Raw genomic sequence first — 23,193 nt, forward strand, 5'->3', positions numbered from 1 at the left:
TGGAAGGAGAGCTGGTGGGGAGGGCGGCCTCCCCAGCTGGTTTTGTTCCTGCCCCGAAGTGGGGGGGAACGCCTCGGAGGAAATTCGTAGGCCCCAACACAGCTGTGGTCGTTACTAAATCATTAGATTTGCCACAAACAAGATAAAAATTTCGAACAACAAAGAGGACTTTTCCGTGGTCTGCCGAATGGGGTTTCTTATTGTGTTTTGGTTCCCTCTGGGGGCAGGGCTGGCTGGTGGGGTTTCCTCACACCCCACTGCCTTGGCCAGAAAGCCACAGGACACCCCCCACCCCACCGTGGCCTCTCCCACCCCTGCTCCTGCTCTCCTGAATGGGGCAAAGGGTTTGGCTCTTTTTTTTTTCTTTCTTTTTTTTTTAAGTGTAGACAAATCCGGAAAAGACTCAGGGTTTTGAGTCAGTGTTTCGTGAGCAACAACCTGACCTTCTCTTGTCCGCTTCTCAGAAGTACAGGTTTCTTCTCTGAGGAACACAAAAGCCCAAACAGGAAAAGAGAAGAGTATCCCAAATTCACGGCTGGGAAAAGGGAAGTCACTTTACTGTTTGTCCTCAATGGGCACCGCGTTCAAATTCTCCACCTCTTCCTGAAGTCTGGGAAATCAACCACTTGTCCCTGATCCCACAGTTTTCTATGCTGTGCCTGTCTTCTGTGTCACCCTAGACCTCAGCCTTCTTTCTGCTCCCTTTTGTACCTACTAAGTGTATAATAAATATGACTGACTGATAGAAAGCCTGGAGCCAAATTAAAGTTGTGAGGGTTTTTATAAAAACATGAGTCATGGGATGCCTGGGTGCCTCAGTTGGTTAAGCCACTGCCTTCAGCTCAGGTCATGATTCCCGGGTCCTGGGATCGAGTCCCGCATCCAGCTTCCCTCTCCGCCTCTGTCTGCTTGTGCGCACGCTCTTTCTCTCTCTCTCTCTCTGATAAACAAATAAAATCTTAAAAATATAACAAAATAAAAACACGAGTCATTTAGAAAGTGTCACTATAGCCCAGACCTGTACATCGTGTTTCATCCTCACTGCAATCCTACAGGGGTGGGGTTTCTTTCCATTTTACAGATGAGAAAACTGTGGCTCAGAAGGATTCTGGGAGTGCAAACTGCTTCTTATTGGTGTGGGTAGAATTCCAGGACGAGCTCCTTTGCAAAGCTGAGCTCATCACCTCTTGGGACTTCCCAGGGTTTCAGCGGATGGCCCAGGGAAGCTTTCAGTAACCAGGTCCTAAGGGATCAGGACACTGTGTAAGACATGTCAGGGCTCAGAACAGAGAAAGGTTGACTAGCATGCTGAAGTTGTTCATGCTTTTCCTGGCAGAGCGGCATGGACTGCCCAGATCAAGCCCTCATTCCCCAAATCCTGCCCTTTCCTCCTAACCATGGCCAGCTGTCCACTCCCATCCCACACTGAGTGGCTTTCAGGCCAAAATGTCCTATGTCTGCTCCCCTCACTAGCCCTGAGCTGGGAGTGTGGCACAGAATGGTGGTTTTGAGGATGTGTGTGACTGCCGATACTTGCCCCGGTTGTGCTCATGGCGGATATCCCTGAATTGATCCCAATACTCTTTGCTAGAGAAGATAGACCAGACCTCAGAATCCTTCTCAATACAGCCTTCCAGGCGGATACCACCAATCCATCAGCATTGTCCTGAGATTAAGCCTGACCTTATTGGCATAGCAGATGATCAGCTGAACTTAATTTCTGTTCCCTTCTATCTTTCCTGCCTGCCTTCCCCAGTGCTTCTGGGATGGATAGAGGGGTGGACGGGTGGATGGAAGGAAGGACAAGTGGGTGGATGGATGGATGGACAGATATATGGAGGGGTAGATGGATATGGTAGATGGATGGATGGATGGATGGATGGATGGATGGATGGATGGACAGCCAGGTGGATAGATAGATGGACAGATGGACAGATGGACGGACAGGTGGATGGATGGACAATGGATGGATGAAGGGAAACTGAGTTCTCACCTTACAAGGAGCCCTGGTTCGCACCACTCCTAATTCTTCTGATTTCACTCAGTGCTGGCGCTTCTTTGACAAAGCATGCTCTTAGCATGTGGCATTTTTTACAGGAACTGGTGAGATTCCTGGGTCATCCTGAGGCCGCGGAGGATCCTCAGCGTCAGCACTTTGTTTCTCACTCAGTCTCATTTCCTCCCCCTCCAACATATGCCTGAGCTTAAAAACATCCACTCATCCCATACTTCCTCCTTCTTTTTAAAGCTCAGGCTGACAAGAGAAATTTCTTCTCCCACTCACCTTTTTTTTCTTTCTTTCTTTTTTTTTTCTGTACAGAGAAGAAAAAATACTTACAATTCCACCATGGGGTGCATAGGAATGGCCAACGATTAAAAACTCTTCCGTGTCTTTGGAGCAATCAGCATCCTTAACCCATGCCATTAACTGCCCAGAGGTTCTGAATCATCCTATGATTTTGCTGTGGATGGGAAGCATGTTTTTCCAGGGCCTTTTAAGAAGCCCTGGCTTCTTAAACCAATCAAGTTATGGTGTTCTCAGAATATTCTTTCCCTAGCAAAATACCACTTAGCGTTCAAGAGGAAGAAAATGTTAAGAAATGTTTATTCAAGCCAGTTTGAAGGGAATAAAATAGCTCTTATAAAGCAACACTTTGGAGATTTGAGTACAAGTAAATCAGCAGCATATGGATTGTGTGCTGTTAAAACATGCTTTTGTTTCCTCAGGAAGGAAAAAAAAACTTGGGAAAAAATATCTTCTATAAAATGATATATATTGGAAAATAGCTAGGGATTTTTAAGAAAACCAAAATGTAGCAGGGAATGCCCAACTCTGGTCCTTAATATCCTGGGAACAATTAGGGAGTAAAATTAGGTGGTAAGATTACTGTACCATTTCTTAATCCAAGCTGGAGATGACATATTTCTCAGATAATTCTAAAAAAAAAAGAAAAATTACATACTGAGATTTATATGAGATGAGGTTTTGTTTCATTGTCTTTGTTTTGACAGTCTGATAATAATTCTTTTCACTGGACTCACCGTTTGGGAAAGTAAGAGTGTGGAGGTAAAGATGGGGCCCTAGAATCAGACTGTTGGTTTGAATCACACCTCTGCCCCTTGTGCCATGGGATCTCCACAAGACATTCACCTTTCCCTGTGCCCTAGTTTCCTCATCTGGAAAGTGAGAAGAAAAAGAAGACGAATTACTACACTTACCGCACTTGGATGCACAGTCAGTTCTCAGTAAATGTTAGCTGGTGTTACTTGTCATCTCACCTAGAATGCTAGCCCACTAGACAGTTCCGTGCCTCAGTCATGCACATCAAAACTTAACAAACCTGTAGGTAGGCTGACAAAGAAAAAAATGAAATAAAATGAAATGCAAGTGGGGACCTTACAACCAACTGCAAAGAGATAAAAGGCATTAGGACAGAATACAATGAACAACCGTACACCAAAAATTTGATAATTTACACGAAATAGCGAATTCTTAGAAACACTCACAGATCACCTAAACTGACCTAGGAAGAAATAGAAACCATAACAGACGTATAACAAGTAAAGAGAATGAATCAGTAATCAAACCTCCCTATGAAAATAAGTCCAGGACCAGATGTCTTCACAGGTGAATTCTGTTAAATATTTAAAAGAAATTTAACACCAATCCTTCTCAAGCCCTTCTAGTCACTCATGCCCTCCCTGACCCTTCTCTATAACTATGGTTTCACTGTCCCACACACAAATATGCATTCCCTCGCCTCAACTTATTTTTCATCATCACTTAATGTATCATATACTCATTTTCTTATTTATTTATTGACTCTCTTCTCCCTCTAGAACATGGGAGCTCTATCAGAGCAGGGAATTTTTTTCCACTATTGAATGCTCCATGCCTCAGAGAGTGCTTACCACATAGTGGTGCCTATAAAACTGTGTTGAATAAATAAACTGTCTAATTATTCTTTTAGTGAAAGAGAATAAAGAGAAATCTAGAGAGGGCCTGGGTATTGCAGAACTCTAAGATCTAGCTGACAAGAACAACATGAGCCTTCAGAAGAAGATCACCAAGAAAGTGTTGTGTCAGGAAAACAAAGGGAAATGAAATTTCTGAAGAGCAAGGGAACTGGTCAGCAGTGTCAAATAATGCTGAGAAATCAAGTACAATGAGAACCAAAGTGTCTACTGGACTGAGCTGCAAAAGACTGAGTGACCAACCTAGCAAGAAGCATTTGGGAGTATCAAAAAGCTAGGAGCCAGAAGCCACGCTGTGCTGAGGGACAGAAGAAAGCAGCACATCTGATAACATTTTGAAAAAGTTGCTTTATTTTTTAAAAAGATGATACAGATGGAGCACCTGGGTGGCTTAGTGGGTTAAAGCCTCTGCCTTCCGCTCAGGTCATGATCCCAGGGCCCTGGGATGGAGCCCCGCATTGGGTTCTCTGCTCAGCAGGGAGCCTGCTTCCCCCTCTCTCTTTCTGCCTGCCTCTCTGCCTATTTGTGACCTCTGTCTGTCAAATAAATAAATAAAATCTTAAAAAAAAAAAAAGATGATACAGAGATAAGGAAGTTGCTAGAAAGGGCAAGGGTCAATTGAGGATATTGTTTTTAAGTGGCCAAGATCTGTAAATGTCTAAAAGCCGATGGTGGGAACTCAGCAGGGGAGAAGAGAAGGTGAAAATACAGGGGAGGGCAAGGCTCCCAAAAGGAAATGTATGGGATTGCTAAAGCCATCCCATAGGACTGACTTTAGCAAGGAACAACCTCTCTTACACCCTCAGACTGGAGGAGAACAAGACCCAGAGAGTCCACATGACTTACCCACCAGCCCAACCAGGACCCAGGTCTCCGGTGTTCTTTTTCCCATGCAGATTTTTTTTTCTCTTGCTCAAATTAGTATGTTCAAGGGGCAGTGAGGAGGAGGGAGGGATAGAAACCAAAGCTGGTAAGTAAAAAATGCTGACTGCAATAGATTTTGTCACTGAAAACTCTCACAGGGAAGGTACTTCTTCCCACTCAGGAGCGCCCTTCCCTGCGCTGTGAGCCCCGTTAGCGCTAAAGAGCATCTCCCTGAAGCCTCACCCTTCCTTGGGACAGCGGAGGGACTTACCTAACTGGGGAATCTCTGAGAAGAAACGGAGCATGGACAGCCCAGCCCCTTCCTGTGTCTTCCTCTTTTTAGGAAATACCAGAGAAAAGATGATCTAGGTGGCTCTCAAACCCACAGCCAGCATAGCAGGAAAGCTCTCCGCACCTACCCTGTGTGGAGGCTAGCAGTGGTCTGACTCTCTCCGTGGCCAGATGGGCAGGTCCAGCCAATATGTGGGCTCAGGTTTAGGAAGTCCATGTGCCCACAGGTATGTTCCACTTTCTCTAACGTCACCCTTATCAATAGGAAAGATGCTATTTTGATGTCTCTCGGCCTCCCTGCTTTGTTTTTTTTTTTTGTTTTTTTTGTTTTTTTGTTTTTTTTTTTTTGCTTTTTCCAGTGGATTCAGAAAAAGATGAGGAAGAAGGGAGGCAAAGACTCCAACAGAAATGCTGCGATTAAAATCAGCCTGCAAAGCTTGATTCTCAAAAACATTCTTTTTAAGCTATAAAGACCAAAGAATCATATTTTCTGATACAATTTAAAAAATGCAAGTGCATTCTTTTCAGTGAAGAACACTCAGAGGGGGGAACAGGAGAGCCTGATTGCTTTCATGGATGTGTAAAACCCAAAGGACCTGCTTTCTTCATTCAGTTGGATCAAAGTATGAAATCACAGTTGATCATTTCTTCTGCTCTTTCCAGGATTCCACTGTTTTCTGTCTGGAAACAGCCATGGCCACATCCACAATTTCAAACTTGAGAAAATGACCCAGAATCATCACAACCTGCAGAGAGGTTTCATGGCAATGACCGCTCTGTGAGGGTTGGGGGTGGGATAGGGAGAGAAACCTGCCAAAGTACATTCTTCATTGATGAGAAAAATGCATCAACGATTATAAGATTAGGTGTTTGGCACTGTTCTGAGCCATGGTTCTAGTTTTTTGACTCATTCCTTTCCAACATTTTCAAAGCCAAAGAGTTGATCCTAATAATCATTTCAGAAATAGTGACCATCACCCTCTCCCATGACTTCGGTCTCCATATTCCAAATTGGAAAGATATTGGCCTTGACTGTACAACTTCTCTCTGCTGCTCCCAAGCTGCTATTTGGAAATTTACCACATAATGTTTAGTTCTATCAGGGAAGACAAAGTTTAGCAGCAAAATCCCTCTTGCAATGTTGCTTGAAAGCTATTTTAAGAAACAAAGGGTCTGGGGATTATTCAAGGACTTCATGGCACATCAGACTCCGTGGGAGGTTGGAGGTCAAGGGTGAGCATGTGGGCGTGACTAAGGCAGCTGGTAAAGGCGAGGCCAAGGCGGAAGGAGACACAGAGCAGAGACATGTGGTCTGTGCTCTACCCCTGTGCTGCAGCCAATGGCCTCCAACCATCCCACATTCTTGCAATGGTTGTGCTAATTCAGAGCTCCCAGGGAGAGGATCTAGCCCCTTTGGTTTCTAAGAGCAGTCACTTTCCTCTACCCCCTGCCCTCCAAAAAAAACAGCCTGTGGTGAGAAGCTTCCTACAAGAAAGGAGGAGTGCTATGGGAGGGGTGGGATCAGGTGCTGGGAGCAGAGCTGGACGAGTGATTCCCCCTGCCTGGGCCCCATGGGGGGAGTCCTGTGACGGACAGCTCGGTGGCTTGATTTATCCAAGATGGTTTATTGCACGGTGATCCTGAGAGCTCCCATTCACCCAAACACCATTCACTGCATAGCGATTAAGACCTGAGGAGAGAGGCATCAGTGGACAGAACAGACACAGCCCCTGCCTCCTCAAATCATCCGCCTTGAATTACGGGGCACTGAGTTCACCCTTGCTGTTTTGAGCCCTCGGTGGCTGTAAAGGGTCCTATCCAAACCTCAGCTTGGGTCTGACTGAAAGGACCCGCTGGCCCGGACTTGAAATACAAAGGACTGAGATCTCTAAGTTCAACTCATTTGCAAATGAAAAAGTGAGCTTGAGCTCTGCACAGACTCAAGGAAATGCAGGACGTGATCCTGTCACATGGGGACGGATCACCAGCCTGCGACCCTAAGGGGTGCCACAGAGGACAGCACAGCTTACTGGAAACTTTGTACCTACTGATATCGGCACATATTCATGCAAACAAATGTTCTGTTTCGGTAGACCCTTTTGTAAAACTAATAATTTTACATTCCAAGAATGAGCTGAGCTACCTAAAGTGTGTAGTGTGTGTGTATGTGTGTGTGTGTGTGTTCACTAGCAAGTATGAAAAAGAGTTAACTTTTTTCCCTTGTTTTTCATGGGGACATCTGGGCCTCCATGGTGGTCAATGTCATGGAAAAATCACAAGCCTTGGGAGGTTCCTGGTCTAATACTCTCAGTTGTTTATCTGTGTTCATGGCCTTGGAGAAGTTTCCTAACTTTGTCAAGGTTTGTTTCCTCCCTTATAATATTAAAATAATAATGATATCTATCCTTTGTCATGCACTTACCATGTGCCAGGCACAACAGTGAAAATTTATTTCTATTTTAAGTGTACTCTATAATATAATTTTTTTCTATAATATATATAATACATATAATTCTATAATATAATTTTTCCCTAAGTAAAAAAGTTTATTTTTTACTTACACTGATTTTGCAGATGAGAATCAGACCTAGTGCAGCTAAATAATTTGCCTAAGATCAAGAAGCTAGGAAGTGTGGCAGAGGCAGGATTTTTAACCCAGGTGTGTCGGACCCCAGAGCCCCTATTCTCCAGCACCTCATTCTACTACCTTCTCACAGGGTGTTTCTGGCAGGGCAGGTTCACTTGCAAGTGACAAAAAAACCCTCAGCATTCTCCTTCACAGTCATCAGGGACTGCAGCTCCTTCTTACTGCTTTACCATTTCCAGTAAGTGACTTCTACCTCATGGTCCAAGATGGCTGTTCACATCCAGCCATCATGTCCACATTCCAGTTGGCACAGAAAAGAAGAGATAAAAACAGGCCTGTTTCTTCCCATTTAGGACACTTCCTAAGAATTGCATGCAGCGCTTCTGCTTTGCAGAAGCAACACAGTGACCACACAGGCACGTGTAGCCACAAAGGAGGCTGGGCTCTGTGTTCTTCTCACAGGACTTCATATGCCTGATTAAACAAATCTGGCATTGTATTATTAAGGAAGAAGGGATGGGTGAGCACTGGGGGAACAATCTCTGGTGTGTGGGGTAGTAGGAGCTATGAGGGAGGGGCGCCTGAGTGGCTCAGTCATTAAGCATCTGCCTTTGGCTCAGGTAATGATCCCAGGGTCCTGAGATCAAGCCCTGCATTGGGATCCTTGCTCAGTGGGAAGTCTGCTTCTCCCATTGCCTGCCACTCCCCCTCATTCATGCGCTCTCTCTCTCTCTCTCTCTCTCTCTCTGTCAAATAAATAAATAAATAAAACAAAGGAAGGAGGGAAAAAGAAGAGGGTGGGAGGGGAGGAGGAAGGAAGAAATAAAGAAAAGGAAGGAAGGAGGAATGAGAAGGTAAATGAAGAACTGGGTCCACTGCCTGGCTCAGAGTAGGTCCCTGGAACATAACATGGTCATTGACTATGACTGACCTCTATCAGGCGTCCTGCAGAACACATGCAAAAAACCACAAATTCAAATCAAAGAAGGGAAAGTCACAGAAGCAGGGCAGGGGAAGGAAACATTTTTTAAATCACCATGGTATGATGTACTGGGCCTCTTTTCGCACACAAAAGCGCTGCTGCCTTTGCTCATTCGCAGCCTCCCCAGGACGGCGTGGAAGGCGACCATGAGAGGTGCTTCAGCGACCAGCCTCCCCGGCAGCATCCGTGGGCCCCACGTGACCCGCGGGACGATGCTATCAGCGGTGACCACCGCAGTTAATGGAAATGCAGTTTTCATTACAGTAAGAAAATTGAAATCTCGGCCAGCCTCCGTGGGTTCCATCTGACCCGTTCCTCATTTCCCCTAAGATGGTGTGTTGTTTTCATTCCCCTCGTGATGAACCTTTATCGTGAAAAGGTAGGAGGAGCCACGTAATTGAAATCCCCAGGAAATCTCCACATCATACTGCCATTCAGCAAGCGTCCTCCACCATCCTGACACCGGGGCTCCCATCAAGCAGGAAAAGGCCATTTTTAATGTGAGGTGAGGATAATATCGAGGAGGGAAGGTTCCAGATGGCCGGACTGAATTGAAGTGACAGACACCTAAGTGGTACGAAAGTGGGGGAGAGGAGGAGAGAGGGAAGAGTGGTGGCGCCGAGGGACCGGTGTCATTGACAAGTTCTGAAAGGTAGCAGACAACTTCCTTGGGTGGGAGGTTTGTGGGGCATGGATGCTGCGAATACCTTCCCACTCAAAGTACGTTTTCTGGCTCTTTGGATTGCTGACGATCTGTGTCTGCACCGAGTGTTGCCTTTGTTAGAAAGAAGTTAGCTAAACATGATGCAGACTTGCTCCTTCCGATGCCCCTTTCCTCTGGATTCACAGTCCTTGTCCCTCAGCTCCTGACCTCTCAGGGCCTCCTGTCCCTTCCTGTCACTGCCAGCTCCTCCCGTGCGCCGCCCCCTCAACAGAGTGAGAGAGGAATGAAGAGATTTGCAGCAAAGCGAACATCTGCTGAGCCACGCGAGTCAAGGCGCTTGGTTTCGTAATTTTGTTGAGAAAGCAAAAGAGTGCCAGACACCCCTCCCTTTGGCAGAGGCCCACCCTGGTTAAGGTTTTATCTCTTCCCTGTTTTTTCCTGTCACTGCTCATCCTATGACCACACGGGGCCTGGCTGCCATTTTCGTAGCCTGGAACTGATACTCTTATCGACCACGCGCGAGTCATTTCCAGAAGGGGGACTCTGGTCACATCAGGAAGGAGCCATTTGAGCAGCCAATCAGACTCAAAGGTTGCCGATGACCTATAGGGCTTCCGGCCACGACCAGGGCAACATGAAGCCGTGATGGCCGGCTCCACTTACTCCATCCTTGAGGGCAATCCCGTGTGATGGCTCAAAGATGTCTGTAGAAGGAAAATCTCCTGTCCCCTTATTTATTCATTCACGTATCCTCACCTTCTTCTTCTCGCCCAGTCTCTCTCTTTTAGGAGAAACTCATTTTGCCATGATTGGCAGAAGTCCCTAGGCACAGGTGCCCACATTCGTCCGCTAGTCTCTTGGAGGGCGTGCTCTCCCAGCAGGCGAGCTAGGATTGCAGGCTGGGTATCATTCCACTGGTCGGTTGGACTCAGGTCTCCTCTTCAAGCTCAGAAGCTTCCTCGTCCCCACTCTCACTCTTGAATCCTGTTTCACTTGCATCTGTATATGCGGGAGACATTGAAGCCCATAAGGAGCAGCTGTTAGGAAACCAGCAGAGTCTGACTCATCCTCGTCTTCTCCTTTTGTGTCTCTAAATCCAGTGGAACCATGCGGTGTCCCTCCAAAACCCCGAATACGGAGCTGAGCCTGGCCTTCTGCAAAAAGACAGGCCAGCCGTGCCAGTGGACAGAGAGAGTGTACCGAGGAAGGGAAGACGCACAGGGTATTGATTTCAGAGCCCTGGAACCTTAGTTCCCAATGAGCTCATCCATCTTTGTCACTTTACAGAGAAGAGAGTGCCATGGGCAAAGTTGTACACCAGCCCATGGCAGACCCAGGCAAAGAGACAGAACCTTGGGCTCCCAGTTCAGGGCTCTCATCACTGTGCCCAGGGTGCCTGATGGAAAGCTGGTGATTTGTACCAAACAGCACCCCCCAAACGCTAGAGCTGCCCACACCACAGGAAGATACCGAAGGGACATAAAAGGCAAAACCATTGACAGAGAGAGGGGGGCAGAAACTTCTTTTTCTTTATGGCCAGCTGGTGTTCTGTTGGCCTCTTCACAGTGGGAGAACTGAATGATCTGAAGGACAGGATGGCTGCAAAAGAAATGAAGCAAGGGGTGCCAGGGTGGTTCAGTTGGTCAAGTGTCTGATTCCCGCCCAGGTCAGGATCTCAGGGTCCTGGGATTGAGCCCAGGAGTGGGCTCTGGGCTCAGTGGGGAAGCTCCTTCTCCCTCCTCTTCTTCCTCTGCGCATGCTCTTTCTCTGTCTCTCAAATAAACAATAAAATCTTAAAAAAAAAAAAAAAAGAAGAAGAAGAAGAAGAAGAAGAAGAAGAAAGAAAGAAAGAAAGAAATGAAGGCAGAGAGTCAGAAGAAGTACCACGGTGGCTGGGAGAGTGAGCCATGGAACCAGCCAGCGGGGCTCTAAATCCCGCTCTCTCACTTCGCAGCTATGGACATAATCTTTGTGCTCCAAGGGTATGGATGAAACGAGCCATTTCATGGAAAGTACTTCAGACAGAACCGGACACATAGCGAGCCATTGATGTCCTACCAGGGAAGGAAGTGTAAGGAACAGCCCAGAGAAAGCCGCAGGACCTCTCTCAGGCTGACTGGAAATAAATCCTTCTCCTTGTTTCTGGTAGTGTTGCTAGGAGAGAGTGCAGCTTGATGAAAAAGGCCAGGATTTTAGAAAGGGTGTTAGTCACGGGGCGCCTGGGTGGCTCAGTGGGTTAAGCTGCTGCCTTCAGCTCAGGTCATGATCTCAGGGTCCTGGGATCGAGTCCCGCATTGGGATCTCTGCCCAGCAGGGAGCCTGTTTCCCCCTCTTTCTCTCTGCCTGCCTCTCTGCCTACTTGTGATCTCTGCCTGTCAAATAAATAATTAAAATCTTTTTAATTAATTAACTAATTAATTAAAAAGGTGTTAGTCAGTGCAGGCCTCAAAACACCTTAACTTGGGTGCCTGGGTGGGTCAGTGGGTTGAACTTCCAACTCTTGCTTCCTGCTCAGGTCGTTATCTTGCCCTGATGAATTCGAGCCCCAGGTAGGGCTTTGTGCTCAGTGCTCAGTGCGGAGTCTGTTTCGAATACTTTCTCCCTCCCCCTCGTCCCCTCCCTGCTTGCACATGTGCACTCTCTCTCTCTCTCAAACAAATAAATCTTAAAAAAACAAAACAAAACAAAAAAATGTGATTTTCAGAATGAAGCTTATTTCTCTGTCACATCACAATTCTGATGTAAACTGTGCTGGTCAGTGAAGGATCTCTGTTTCTTTACGATCAATCACTTGAGAACCCTGGTTCTTTCCATGTTGTTGCTCTGCCAACCCCAGATCTTGTCAAACTGAATCCACCACCACGTCTGGATTTTAGACAGCAGGCGGAAGGAAGCCAGGAGGAGAGGGCATACCCATGGACTTAAGGCCTAAGCCAAAAAGTGGCAGCATGATCTCTGTTCACGTTTTAACTTGCAACAATTGCGTCACATGGTCACAGAACCCCTGACCACTGGAGAGGCTGGGGATGGAGTCTAGTGGTCCAGCCACGCACCCAGAGAAAAGGGGAGTGAGACCTCCATGCAAAAACCAGTTTTTTTGATTACTGATGGTGTCTGGGGGCCAGTTATGAAAACTCCTTCTAGCTCTTCCAGCTCATTCATTGAACTGGCTCTCAATCGTCAGTCGCTCTTTCATTCCGCAGGTATTTCTTGAGCACCTACTACGGGCCAGACTCTGTTCTAGATCCAGGGGACGCCACTTTGAATAAGACAGACCACACCCCTTCCACTCTGAAGCCCATTCACTCTAAGGCTAATGAGGAGCCGTCCAAGGACTTCTTCTTTTCATTCCAAATCAATATTCATTTCCATGTTCTTTTTTTTTTTTTTTTAATTGTTTTTTGGAACAAGGACCTCAGATTTAGAGGCTCTCCAGGCCTCACAAAATTTGGATCTGCCCCTGCTGCTCTCGTGGGGCTAACAGCTTAGCTGGAAGAAAGAAAGTGAACAGTGAACAAATGAATGTATACAACAGCAGAGGCGGATGGGTGTTGTACAACCACAGTCGGGGGAGGGGAGAGAGCCCTGCTATATTCAGTGGACCCCGAGAGCCTTTCTGGAGTCAGGTAAGCAGCCATTGAAGGAGGGGAGCTGTTCCTACTTTTTACTAAAGATGAAGACGAGCGTCATTCACAGATCCCGGTGTGTGCTGCTGATTGTTTTTCAGAATTTATTTCTGCTAGTGGAGTTAACGAGTCAGAAGTACAAATGTTTTTCAGGTTCTTGAAATCATGGGCTAAAACCTCTCCTTTTAGTGAGACTTCTCACTAGGATTCTAAAAGACACAGCAGGGGACACCTGGGTGGCTCAGTGGGTTAAGCGTTTGCCTTTGGCTCAGGTCATGATCCCAGGGTCCTGGGATCGAGTCCCACATCGGGCTTCCTGCTCATTGGGGAGCCTGCATCTCCCTCTGCCTGCCGCTCCCCCTGCCTGTGCTCGTGCGCTCTCTCTCTCTGACAAATAAATAAACTTTTAAAAGAAACAACAATGATAAAGACCTGGATTTTGAGACATTTTAAATAACATCTTCTCAGAGCTTAGATTTGCTCCAGACATTTAAGGATGACCTCTCTCTGTACTGCCTGGGCTTCTCCACGTCTAAGGTCTTAACGAGGCTTTTTTCACCAGCCACATGAAACACCGACACGCAATTGTTTATTCTAGAATTATGTCTGGAGTCCTAGAATTTTGGGTGTTGACGAGTCTGTGCTGACTCACCCTAAGTCTTAGAGTGAGTTAATAATGGTCAAACTAAGCTAGAGCCCCCATCTCTCAATCCCTCCGTCCGTGATCGAAGCCAGTGACAGGTGAAAGGTGCCTGCAGTGCTTTGTGACAACAGACCTTAAGGCAGAAGTTTTTAAATAAACATCTGACCTGCCAGATGTACCTGCTTCGGAGGCGGTGAGGAGCATGATCTGGGATAACAAGTGTCCAGTCCATACCCCAGGGCTGGAACAGACACATTTCAGCGTTAGCAGTGGATACGACTTTGGTGGCAGCGCCCGGAGAATGTCCCAAGGCCAGATGTGGGCCCCGTGGGAAAGGGAGCAGGTGTGGGGCAGTGTGGGGTGGTCTCGGGCTTGTAGGCATGAACAGAAGACCTCAGCAGAAAGGGACTGGCCGTCATACCCCTGGAATCCCAGGAGCTGGGGAAGGAGTCACATGAGACCACCCAGAGGGAGAGAGCCCTTCAGCCTGGGTCAAGAGAACCATGGGAGACGGGGGGCCCAGCTGGAGGCTGCTGCAGAGTCTGTGACAGAGCCCACTTTAATCATCTGCCAGGCCACCCCACAGAGGCCAGCTGCCGGCCCAGAGGGCTTAGGCCACCCAGCCACGTGAGAACTATCTTATTCCCTTACCTCTCCCCTTTCTGGGCTTCATTCCAAGCATGGAGGGAAACAGCAGCTAGCCAGGGGGAGGAGGTAAGTAGAGGGAGAGGCGAGGAAAAGGACCGGTCCCCCTTTCCCAGGGCAGACTTCCAGGACGAGGCAGGTCTGAGCCAAGGGAGAAGAAAGGATTTTAGGCTGAATCAGTTTCAGGGGTTTAACTATTACCTGGGACTTGGAATGTTAAGGTCTCAAGTGAGGCTGGGGGTTTTTTTTGGGGGGGGGGGTTGTTTTTTTATTTATTTTTTTATTTTTTGCTTTTTTGTTTGATTGTTTGTTTTGCAACTCAAAAGATTTTTGTACTGTCTGAATAGGACAGTGAGTTCATCCGCTTGCCCAAGTCAGCGTGGGAGGAAGAGAGATTCTGCAGCCTTCGAATAAAATGTAAGGAGACCATGGGGGTGCGGCACAAAATGTGGATCAGCCTACTGCTGCTCTCAGGGACAGAGCGATGATAGACAGATGGGGAGAGAGAGAGTTGCATTTTATTCACAAGCCCTGTTCCGTGATTTTCCAGTGAGCCAGATATATACGAATTTGATAGTCATTCTGGCTGTGTCGCACACGTGTAATGTTATTTCCTAAATCATCACTTTCTGCTAACAAGACCCACTTTTATTCCACTCTAACTCACTCCTGAGTTAAAAGTAATTTTTGGACCTCCTTTTAAACTTCATCTTCCTGATTGCACACGTGAGAGTTTTATCTTCTGCAAGCCTTTCCTTTACCAAAGCCTTGGGGAGGTATCCTGAATGCGCTGATTGGACTCTGAACACCGCATGATCTCAAAATCGCAGCCACCCACCCCTGATGTCTCCAAGCCACAATGAACCACACAGTGTTTTCATGTTCCTTAGGCCTTCCCCATCACTCGCCACTGATAGACTCCCTATGGTCCATTCATTCATTCATTCATTCATCATTTATTGGCTTGGGTACCCCCTTTGTACCAATCACCCTGTGGGGTGGTAGAGGTACAAACGTGATAGCTAAGAACACACACTCGCTGACCCTGAGGCACGCGCCTTCTACCATTTCATGATTCAGTGGATACTAAGTTATCGTGAAAACAGGCCAGAAGGACAATATTGGCGTAATCTACCAGGTGCAATGGGAGCACAGGAGGGAGTCATGAACTCTGCTTGGCAAAGGGTCAGATCAGTTTCACAGACGAGAAGACCGTCGGGCTGAAAGGATCAGTTAAGACTTTGCCAGGCAGTCAAAGTGGGGAAGGCAGGCGGAGGGAACAGCTTGGACAGAGGCACTGCATGAGTCAGGATCGCCTAAGTTACACCATAGTCACAAAATGACCCTGAAGTCTTAGAAGCTAAATATAACTAAGATTCATTTTCCACTGGGATCATCAGTCCAAGGCAGGTCAGCTGCTTAGGGGGTGGGTAGGAGGAGCAGCAGACAAGGCTATACAGTACCCTGAGGACTGAAGTTAGCGGTGTCCATACACTCTTATTATAGTGGGACCACCCAGAACATGGAGTTACCACGTTGGCACTGAAGGACACAAAAAGCTGGCAGGAAACCCATGGAAAATAAATTCCTCAGCGCAGAGGTGATCTATAGAATTTCCACTCCCACTGCATTGGCAAGAACTAATCCCATCGCCCAGGACGGTGAAATGTACAGAACCACGTGGCTATTCCATGAACATAGTTAACGTCTCTGCTATAACCACAAAGGCGTGAAGCCATTTCCTAGGCTTAGGAAACTGAAGGGTTCAAAGTTATCAGAGAAGTGGGTGCAGAGAGGCAGTAGCAGAAGGTAAGAAAGGTAAGGATAAGATGGTGAACTCTTGTGCACTGTGCACGGGAGTCTGGGCCACTGTATATCCAAAGCAAAGCTTTTGAAGAGTTTTAAACATAGTATTGTGATCATATTTGTGGGATTTTAAAAAAGATTTTATTTATCTATTTGAGATGGAAAGAGAGAGAGTGAGAGAGAGAGAGAGAACGAGCAGGGTTCCCAGCTGAGCAGGGAACCTGACGTGGGGCTCCATCCCAGGACGCAGGATCATGACCTGAGGCAAAGGCAGCCGCTTAACCAATTGAGCCACCCAGGCCCCTGTATTGTGTTTTAAATGCATTCCTCATGCCGCTGCACTGGGGATGAATTAAAAAGGGATTGAAATAGGAGATGCAAAGAATGGTTTGGTTCCTACAGTTGTCCAGGTTAAAGGTGATGGAGGAACTAGGGTCATTGGGGATGAATATGAGAACGGTGAAAGAGACAGTCAGTAGAACTTGATGACTAATTAGCTATGGAAGAAAGAGAAAAATAGGTTGACTTTCTCTTCTTCTCTAGAACCCACTGAGTGGCATGGATTACGATGGTGAATACAGGAGGATACTGAGCTTGGGGAAAAGACACGGAGGGCAATTTGGGACCTGAGCGTGAGTTACCCAATGTGCTTATTATGAATTGAACTGTATCCCTCAAAAAGAAATGTTCAAGTTAAACCCCCCAAGAGCTCAGAACGTGACCTTATTTAGAAATAAGGTAGTTGCAGATCTGGTTAGTTAAGATTAGGATGAGGTCCTCTGGAGTAGAGTGGACCCTTACTCTAACGTGACTGGTGTCCTTATAAGACAGACACGTGACAACGGAGGCAGAGACTGGAGTGACACACTTACAAGGTAAGAAACACCAAACATCAGACTCTCAAGGAAGGATTCTCCTCTGCCTGTTTCAGAAGGAGCATTGCCCTGCCAACACCTTGATTTTTTACTTCTGGCCTCCAGAACTGTGAGAAAATAAACTGTTGTTTTAAGCAGTTCGTGGGACTCAGTTATGGTGGCCCTAAGAAACGGACACAAGCATCTAGGCGGGGCTGCCCCGCTGAATGTAAGGTGAGGTCAGACCAGTCTTCTAGAGGCCCAGGAGGGATCCATAAGGAGCAGAGAGCGGGCTGGGGCACGTGCTGCCAGAGCTTTATCTTGCCCAGGCTAGAGGGGAGGAAAGGGGAAGGGACAGGGAACATCATAACAAAGATAACACTTAAAGAGAGCTTTGGAGAGTAAGCTGGGGTCTTTTCCTGTCCTAGCTGATGGCAAACTGCTGGGAGCCAAGACTCCATACCTGGCAAGTAAGCATCTGACAACATTCACTGGGCACCTTTGTGCTGGGCTCTGTGCTAGGCACTGAGGATATGATGGAGAGCGAGCAGGCACAGTCCCGAGTCTCAGGCAATTCTAATCCCCTGGGGACACAGACTAATGCCGCCCAATATCAGACAACCCCCCAGAAACGTACACAGGCACTCACCCTGGTAAGTGGTACGAAGGGACATTACCGAGTGTTAAGAGAACCTATTGCAAGGAAGTTGTTCAAGCCTGGAGGCTCTGGAGGGCTTTTTGAGGAAGTGAGGTCTGAGCGGAGATCTGAAGTAGAAGAGTTAATTTTAAGGGAAGAGGGAAAGGGAGGGGACAGTCCAGGAGAAGGCTCTGGAGCAGGAGGGGAGGCTCCTGCAGATTTGAGGATCTGAAAGACAGCCAGGGTCACTGCAGCTCAGAGAGGAAGAGGAACTGACCCTGGGAGCAGGCAGTAGCCATGGTTTGCAGGGCCTCTGGGGGTTTAGTCGTCATCTGAGAGCGATGGATAGAAGGGGGAAAGCCAGTCAATGACTTTCAGCAGGGATCCAGAGGGGCAAGATTAAAGTTGTATTTTTTTATTTTTTTTTTAAAGATTTATTTATTTGAGAGAGAGAGAGAGAGCGCGCGAGCATGTGCAGGAGTGAGGGAAGGGCAGAGGGAAAGAATCAAGCAGATTCCCAAGGAGCTCAAAGCCCAACCCAAGGCATGACCAGGGGCTCCATCTCCCAACCCTGAGATCATGACCTGAGCTGAGATCAAGAGTCGGATCCTTCACCAACTGAGCCACCCAGTGGCCCCCTTTAAAAATAAATAAATAAATAAAGATTTATTTATTTTAGAGAGAAAGGGCAAGAGCGAGCATGAGTGGGAGAGGCAGAGAGAAAGGGAGAGAATCTCAAGCTGGCCTCATGATGATCACAGAACCCGACAAATCTCATGACTATGAGATGACCACCGTTGAGACCATGACCTGAGCCAAAACCAAGCACCCAATGCTTAACTGTGCCACCCAGGAGCACCCCCCTTCCTTTATTTTAAAGACCGCTTTGATGAGAATGGCTGGAGAAAGTCAAGAACGCCTGGTTCAGTCAGTAGAGCAAGCAACTCTTGATCTCGGGGTCGTGAGTTTGAGCCCCATGTGGGGTGTAGAGCTTACTTAAACATTAACTAATTAATAAACTTTAAAAAATTTTTTTAAATATTAAAGAAAAAAAAAGGAACGGAAGCAAGTAGAACTATTAAAACTATAGCAGTGTTCCAGCTCAGAGAGCGTGTTGGCTTGAACAAGGCGGTAGCAGTGGAAATGGCAGATTTAAGAAGGACTTCTCTAGGCACTCATTGAAAGGAAAAAGGAATTAATGAATGAAATTAACTTTCTGAACCTGCCACTATTCCATGCTCTTCTCTGTCTTCAGGTTATAAAATACTGTCTCTCTGAGGAGTGACATTGATGCCTGAGTACAAAGCATCTTGACATCTGATAATAAAGACTTAATCTCTGAAGAAGAAGAAGTTCAACATTATGCAGAGGAGACAATGATACTCTTTCTAGTTGGGGAAGGGAGGCCCATCGAAGAGAGAGTAAGAGGTTTGACCCCTGGAGGCTTCCACAGGTCAGAGAGGTCCCAAGACAAGGCTCTATCTGAAGGACCTTCTGCACCTGCCAGCCCCAAGCTTTCTCTGACCTCATATCTCTAAGGAGCTTGACTCATGGGCACCATGTACAGAAGGAACATTCTGTATAGTAGAGCTCCCCCAAGGCGCCCTGCAAGATGCTGGTATCACCCAGGAAGGGCTGAAGCTCCTATAGGGAGAGTTTCCTCCTCTGTTGGTCTATGCTTTAGACACGGGGATGAGCGTTAAGTCCAGACGGTGACCTTTGCTTTATGTAGGAGGGTGTGCTTCTTCCCAGGGGCCCTGCACGCAGCTGACGCTCTTTTCAGCGTCAGATTTCTAGCTCCCAAAGAAGGCAAAGCTGTAGTCCCAGGTGCCAAGAATCTTGGCCCACCCTTGCAACTTGGGATGTGTGAAGTTCAAATTGTTCGCTCAGTTGGGGACCTGATTAGATGTAAGATGCTGCACTGGGTGGGTCTTGAGTTCCTTTTCCTTCTCCATCATGCCCAGGAAGGATGGAGTTCAGAGGAATGAAAGGCGCCTGCCATCTTGGAATAGCCGGTAGTGTCTCTGGCTAGATTCTGACAGGATCTGAAGACTATTGGGGAGGAATTGCTTTGACTCTTACCTTCTACTCTTGTTCAAGAAATGCTGGAATTGAATCTGTGGAAACAAAAAAAAATGGACTCTTCACTAGAGAGAACAAACTGGTGGTTATGAGAGGGGAGGTGGGTGAGGAGAGGGACGAAATAGGTAAAAGGGATTAAAGAATACACTTCCCATAATGAGCACTGAGAAAGGTGTAAAACTGGCTTTTTGTGTTTTTTTAAGATTTTATTTGTTTATTTGACAGAAATCACAAGTAGGCAGAGAGGCAGGCAGAGAGAGAGAGGAGGAAGCAGACTCCCTGCTGAGCAGAGAGCCTGATGTGGGGATCGATCCCAGCACCCTGGGATCATGACCTGAGCTGAAGGCAGAGGCTTTAACCCACGGAGCCACCCAGGTGCCCCTAGAACTACTGAGTTAATATCATACACCTGAAATGAATGTAACACTGTATGTCAATTATACTTGAATAAAAAAATAATCAAATCAATCAATAATACATTTTCATCCTAATTAACCATGCAAGAGCTACTAATGAAGCAACACAAATGATTCAATATTACTTAATAATGACATCATATTCACATGTATGCCCCAATTCCAATGACTCCGAGCTCCCCTTGCCAAACAGGAGGACCTGAACCTCCCTTTGAAATCTTCCCATTATTTTCAGGCAACTGTGAAGGGGGTGTCGGTGTCTCGGCCTCAGGAACTACACAGAGTTCTCCACTGGCTTTTTCGGCAGTGAGTCCTCAGGGCTGGAGTCCACCAAACAGACCCTTCACGAAACCTCCCACCGCTGGCAGCGCCAAGACCGTCCCCCCAACTCTGTGTCACAGCTTGTCATTCGGCTGCTGAGGCCAATGCCCAGAGTCTCACAAAGTCTTCAGAAAGACATTTCCTCTAGACCACGGTCCTTACCCATCTCTGTGGCGAAAACGTGAACCTGGTTCCAAGGAGGGTTGAGGACAAAGGTCATAACATCCCTTCCTGGTCATCCCTTTTCTGTCTGGGGGACGCCCTGCACACCCCAGGCCCATCTCTCCACCCCAGGCACATCCACAACAGCCAAAGAACCCTTTTCACTAATGACATCAGAGCCTCATCCTGTCGGCCCAGACACAAGTAGGCACGTGAGCACTCAAGCACGCACACACACACGCGCGAATTAATATATGTATAGAGCAGGAGCCAAAAGGTCACTCATCAAGAAATTTTCATAATGACGATGATCTCTGGAGGGTGAGTGCTTGGGTGTCTCACATTTTTGTCTGCTGACATACCCACTTGCTTTGCTTTCTTGTTCTTATTTTATGATGTAATGCTTTTTTAAAAAAAAATTGCGTATTAATATAGATTTTACATTTTATTACCTAATGCTTTCATTTTTAAAAGTTTCTTAAGATATTAACATTTGGCCGATAACTGGACACCCTCCAGTTTATTTCTGGTCTTCCTCTAAGTTGCTTTGGAAACTTCAGGAACTGCTCCCTGTCTCAATCTATGTGGAAGCTGGCGAGAACACCTGGGAGCCCTCGCTGTGTGCCAGGCACTGTGCCTGGTGCCTTCCATACACTGAACCAGGGCCCCCTCCCAGGAACTCTGGGCGGGCACTGTAATCCCCACTGCAGTGCCCAGGACCCTGCTCTTGAAAGCCCATACAAAGGACAAGGCCGGAGAGGATGCACAGGGCGGAGACCCACATTCTCCAGGAGAGAAGAGGCCAGAACCCTCCCAGGGGGTATCTGTTTAGGGTACCAGTTTGGGGGCTTCCTCTTTCCCCAAATTCCTGCCTCCTGGAAGAAACAGAGAAGGGCTGGGTCCTCGGTGGAACCTCGCCCAGCCCCACCGACAGGCTCTCGCAGAAAGTCAGCGCGACTCAGCCGGGCCCCTTCAGAGCCGGGGGGAGGGGGGGTGGGGGGTGGGGGGTGGGGGGTGGGTGGGGCCCTACCCGGCCCGCCCCACCCAGCCTCCTGCTGGAGCTGAAGGCAGCGGGGGCCGAGAACCAGCCACCAGCCGCCCATCCTGGGACAAGGAGAGGAAAAACCCCGGCAGCCGCCGCCTAATTGGCGTTGGAAACAGGGAGAGGCTTCCAAGTGCAGAAATGAATTAAACAAGCTTTTTTTCCCCCTGCAGGGTGGAGTACCAGCTCCAGGTCGCTGCCCGAGTCCCACCCCAGCCGCCGCTATTTATAAGATCTAAATGCCAGATGGAACCTGCCAGGGTGAAACAGAAAACACAGGGCTGGGCCGAAGGCAGAGGCCCCAGGAGGCCCCTGCGGGGAGCAGAGCAGGAGCAGGGAAGGCCGGGGGAGGGCGCAGGGGGAGCCGGCGCCTCCGCGGCCCCTCTGGCCCCACCCAAGCCGCGGGGGGCCCCAGCCAGCTGGGAACTTGGAAATGCGGGCGGCTGGATGCTTCCCCGACATTCCACAGCCTGGGGCGCAGGGCTGGGTGCCGGGCAGGGACTCGGGGTTGTACCTGTTGGATCAGGCGCGGCGGGCAGAGTCAGGAAAGCCGTCCGGGCCTGCAGCCCTCTGCGGGGTGGGCTGGCGGGCCGCCGGGGAGGGGAGGGGCGCGGGTTCCCGCAGCTGCGGGAACTGGGTGGGGCACGGCGGGGGCACCGGGGGCAGAGGCAGGGAGCAGGAGGGGGCAGCCCTGCCTTCTTCTTCTCTTACCTGGTGGAATCTCATGCCTGTTGCCAACCTCCGCTGCCTTGTTTGTGACACCTGGGCAGTCATTAAGCCCACTGGGTAGGGTTTTTGAGAAAACAGAGCAGACAGCATGGGCTTCGGAGGGCTCCCCAGCGTTGGAACACCTGTTCCTCTTGGACTTTTCGCCCAGGAGTACAAACGCCTTTGTGTGGGCCACTGTCTCTCTGGACCAGAGACTTGCAGGGCAAACACAGGTCCCTCTCCTCCCGCGGGGCTCAAGGGCTTGGGGACAAATCACATCTCGGCTTCCCAGGTCTGGGTGCCACGGCGCCCAGAAAGGCCGGCCTGAGCTCCGGGGTCATTTGACACACGCACCTGACAAAATCCAGGTGAGGTCCCAGTGGCATTGTAAGTTTCCTAGCAGCCACACACATCAGTTAAAAGAAGCAAACAGTGAAGTTAATTTGAATGTATTTTATTTAATGCAATATATCAAAAATAGTATAATTTCAGAAACACTATTAATGAGCCATTTTACATTCTCTTTTTTCTGCCAGGTATCCCCAATCTGCTGTGTATTTTATACTTCTAGAATCTCCATTCCCACTAGCGACATTGCAAGTGCTCAGTCTGCTGCTGTGGCCAGTAGCGCGTGGACCGGCCAGCGTGGTCTCTACTCCTTGGCTGGATTTGCCATGGACCGGTTTGGGGTGGCATCCCCCTGAGACTGGGAGCCCCCCGTGGGCCGCTGAGACTTCTGCTCTCAGAGGACATGGTTTCTGCAGCTCCCCCCAAGTTCACAGCTGGAGGGAGGCTTTCAGGGGAGCCCAGGCTGTTATGGCTGGGGAAGGAGGGATCCAGATAGGGGAAGAAACCAAAAGAAAAGAATGAAAGGAGAGAATCTTCAAA

The 23,193-nt window shown here is 48.1% G+C and overlaps 1 long non-coding RNA gene across 3 annotated transcripts; it reads right to left on the reverse strand.

The window, feature by feature from the left end:
• Positions 1-149: 149 nt before the first annotated feature.
• On the reverse strand, positions 150-22,198 carry LOC131824956 (uncharacterized). 3 transcript variants are annotated; one of them, XR_009351058.1, is made up of 7 exons: positions 22,112-22,198; positions 19,657-19,691; positions 3,280-3,352; positions 3,043-3,177; positions 2,894-2,937; positions 2,339-2,462; positions 150-2,122 (listed from the first exon to the last, which is right to left on the reverse strand). It is a non-coding gene; the product is annotated as an uncharacterized LOC131824956 (long non-coding RNA). The 3 variants fall into 3 exon arrangements; XR_009351057.1 differs by having other exon boundaries at positions 150-2,462; XR_009351059.1 differs by having other exon boundaries at positions 150-2,462; positions 2,894-2,962.
• Positions 22,199-23,193: the final 995 nt, after the last annotated feature.

The sequence above is a fragment of the Mustela lutreola genome, chromosome 1, assembly GCF_030435805.1.
Source record: "Mustela lutreola isolate mMusLut2 chromosome 1, mMusLut2.pri, whole genome shotgun sequence".
Lineage (NCBI taxonomy): Eukaryota > Metazoa > Chordata > Mammalia > Carnivora > Mustelidae > Mustela > Mustela lutreola.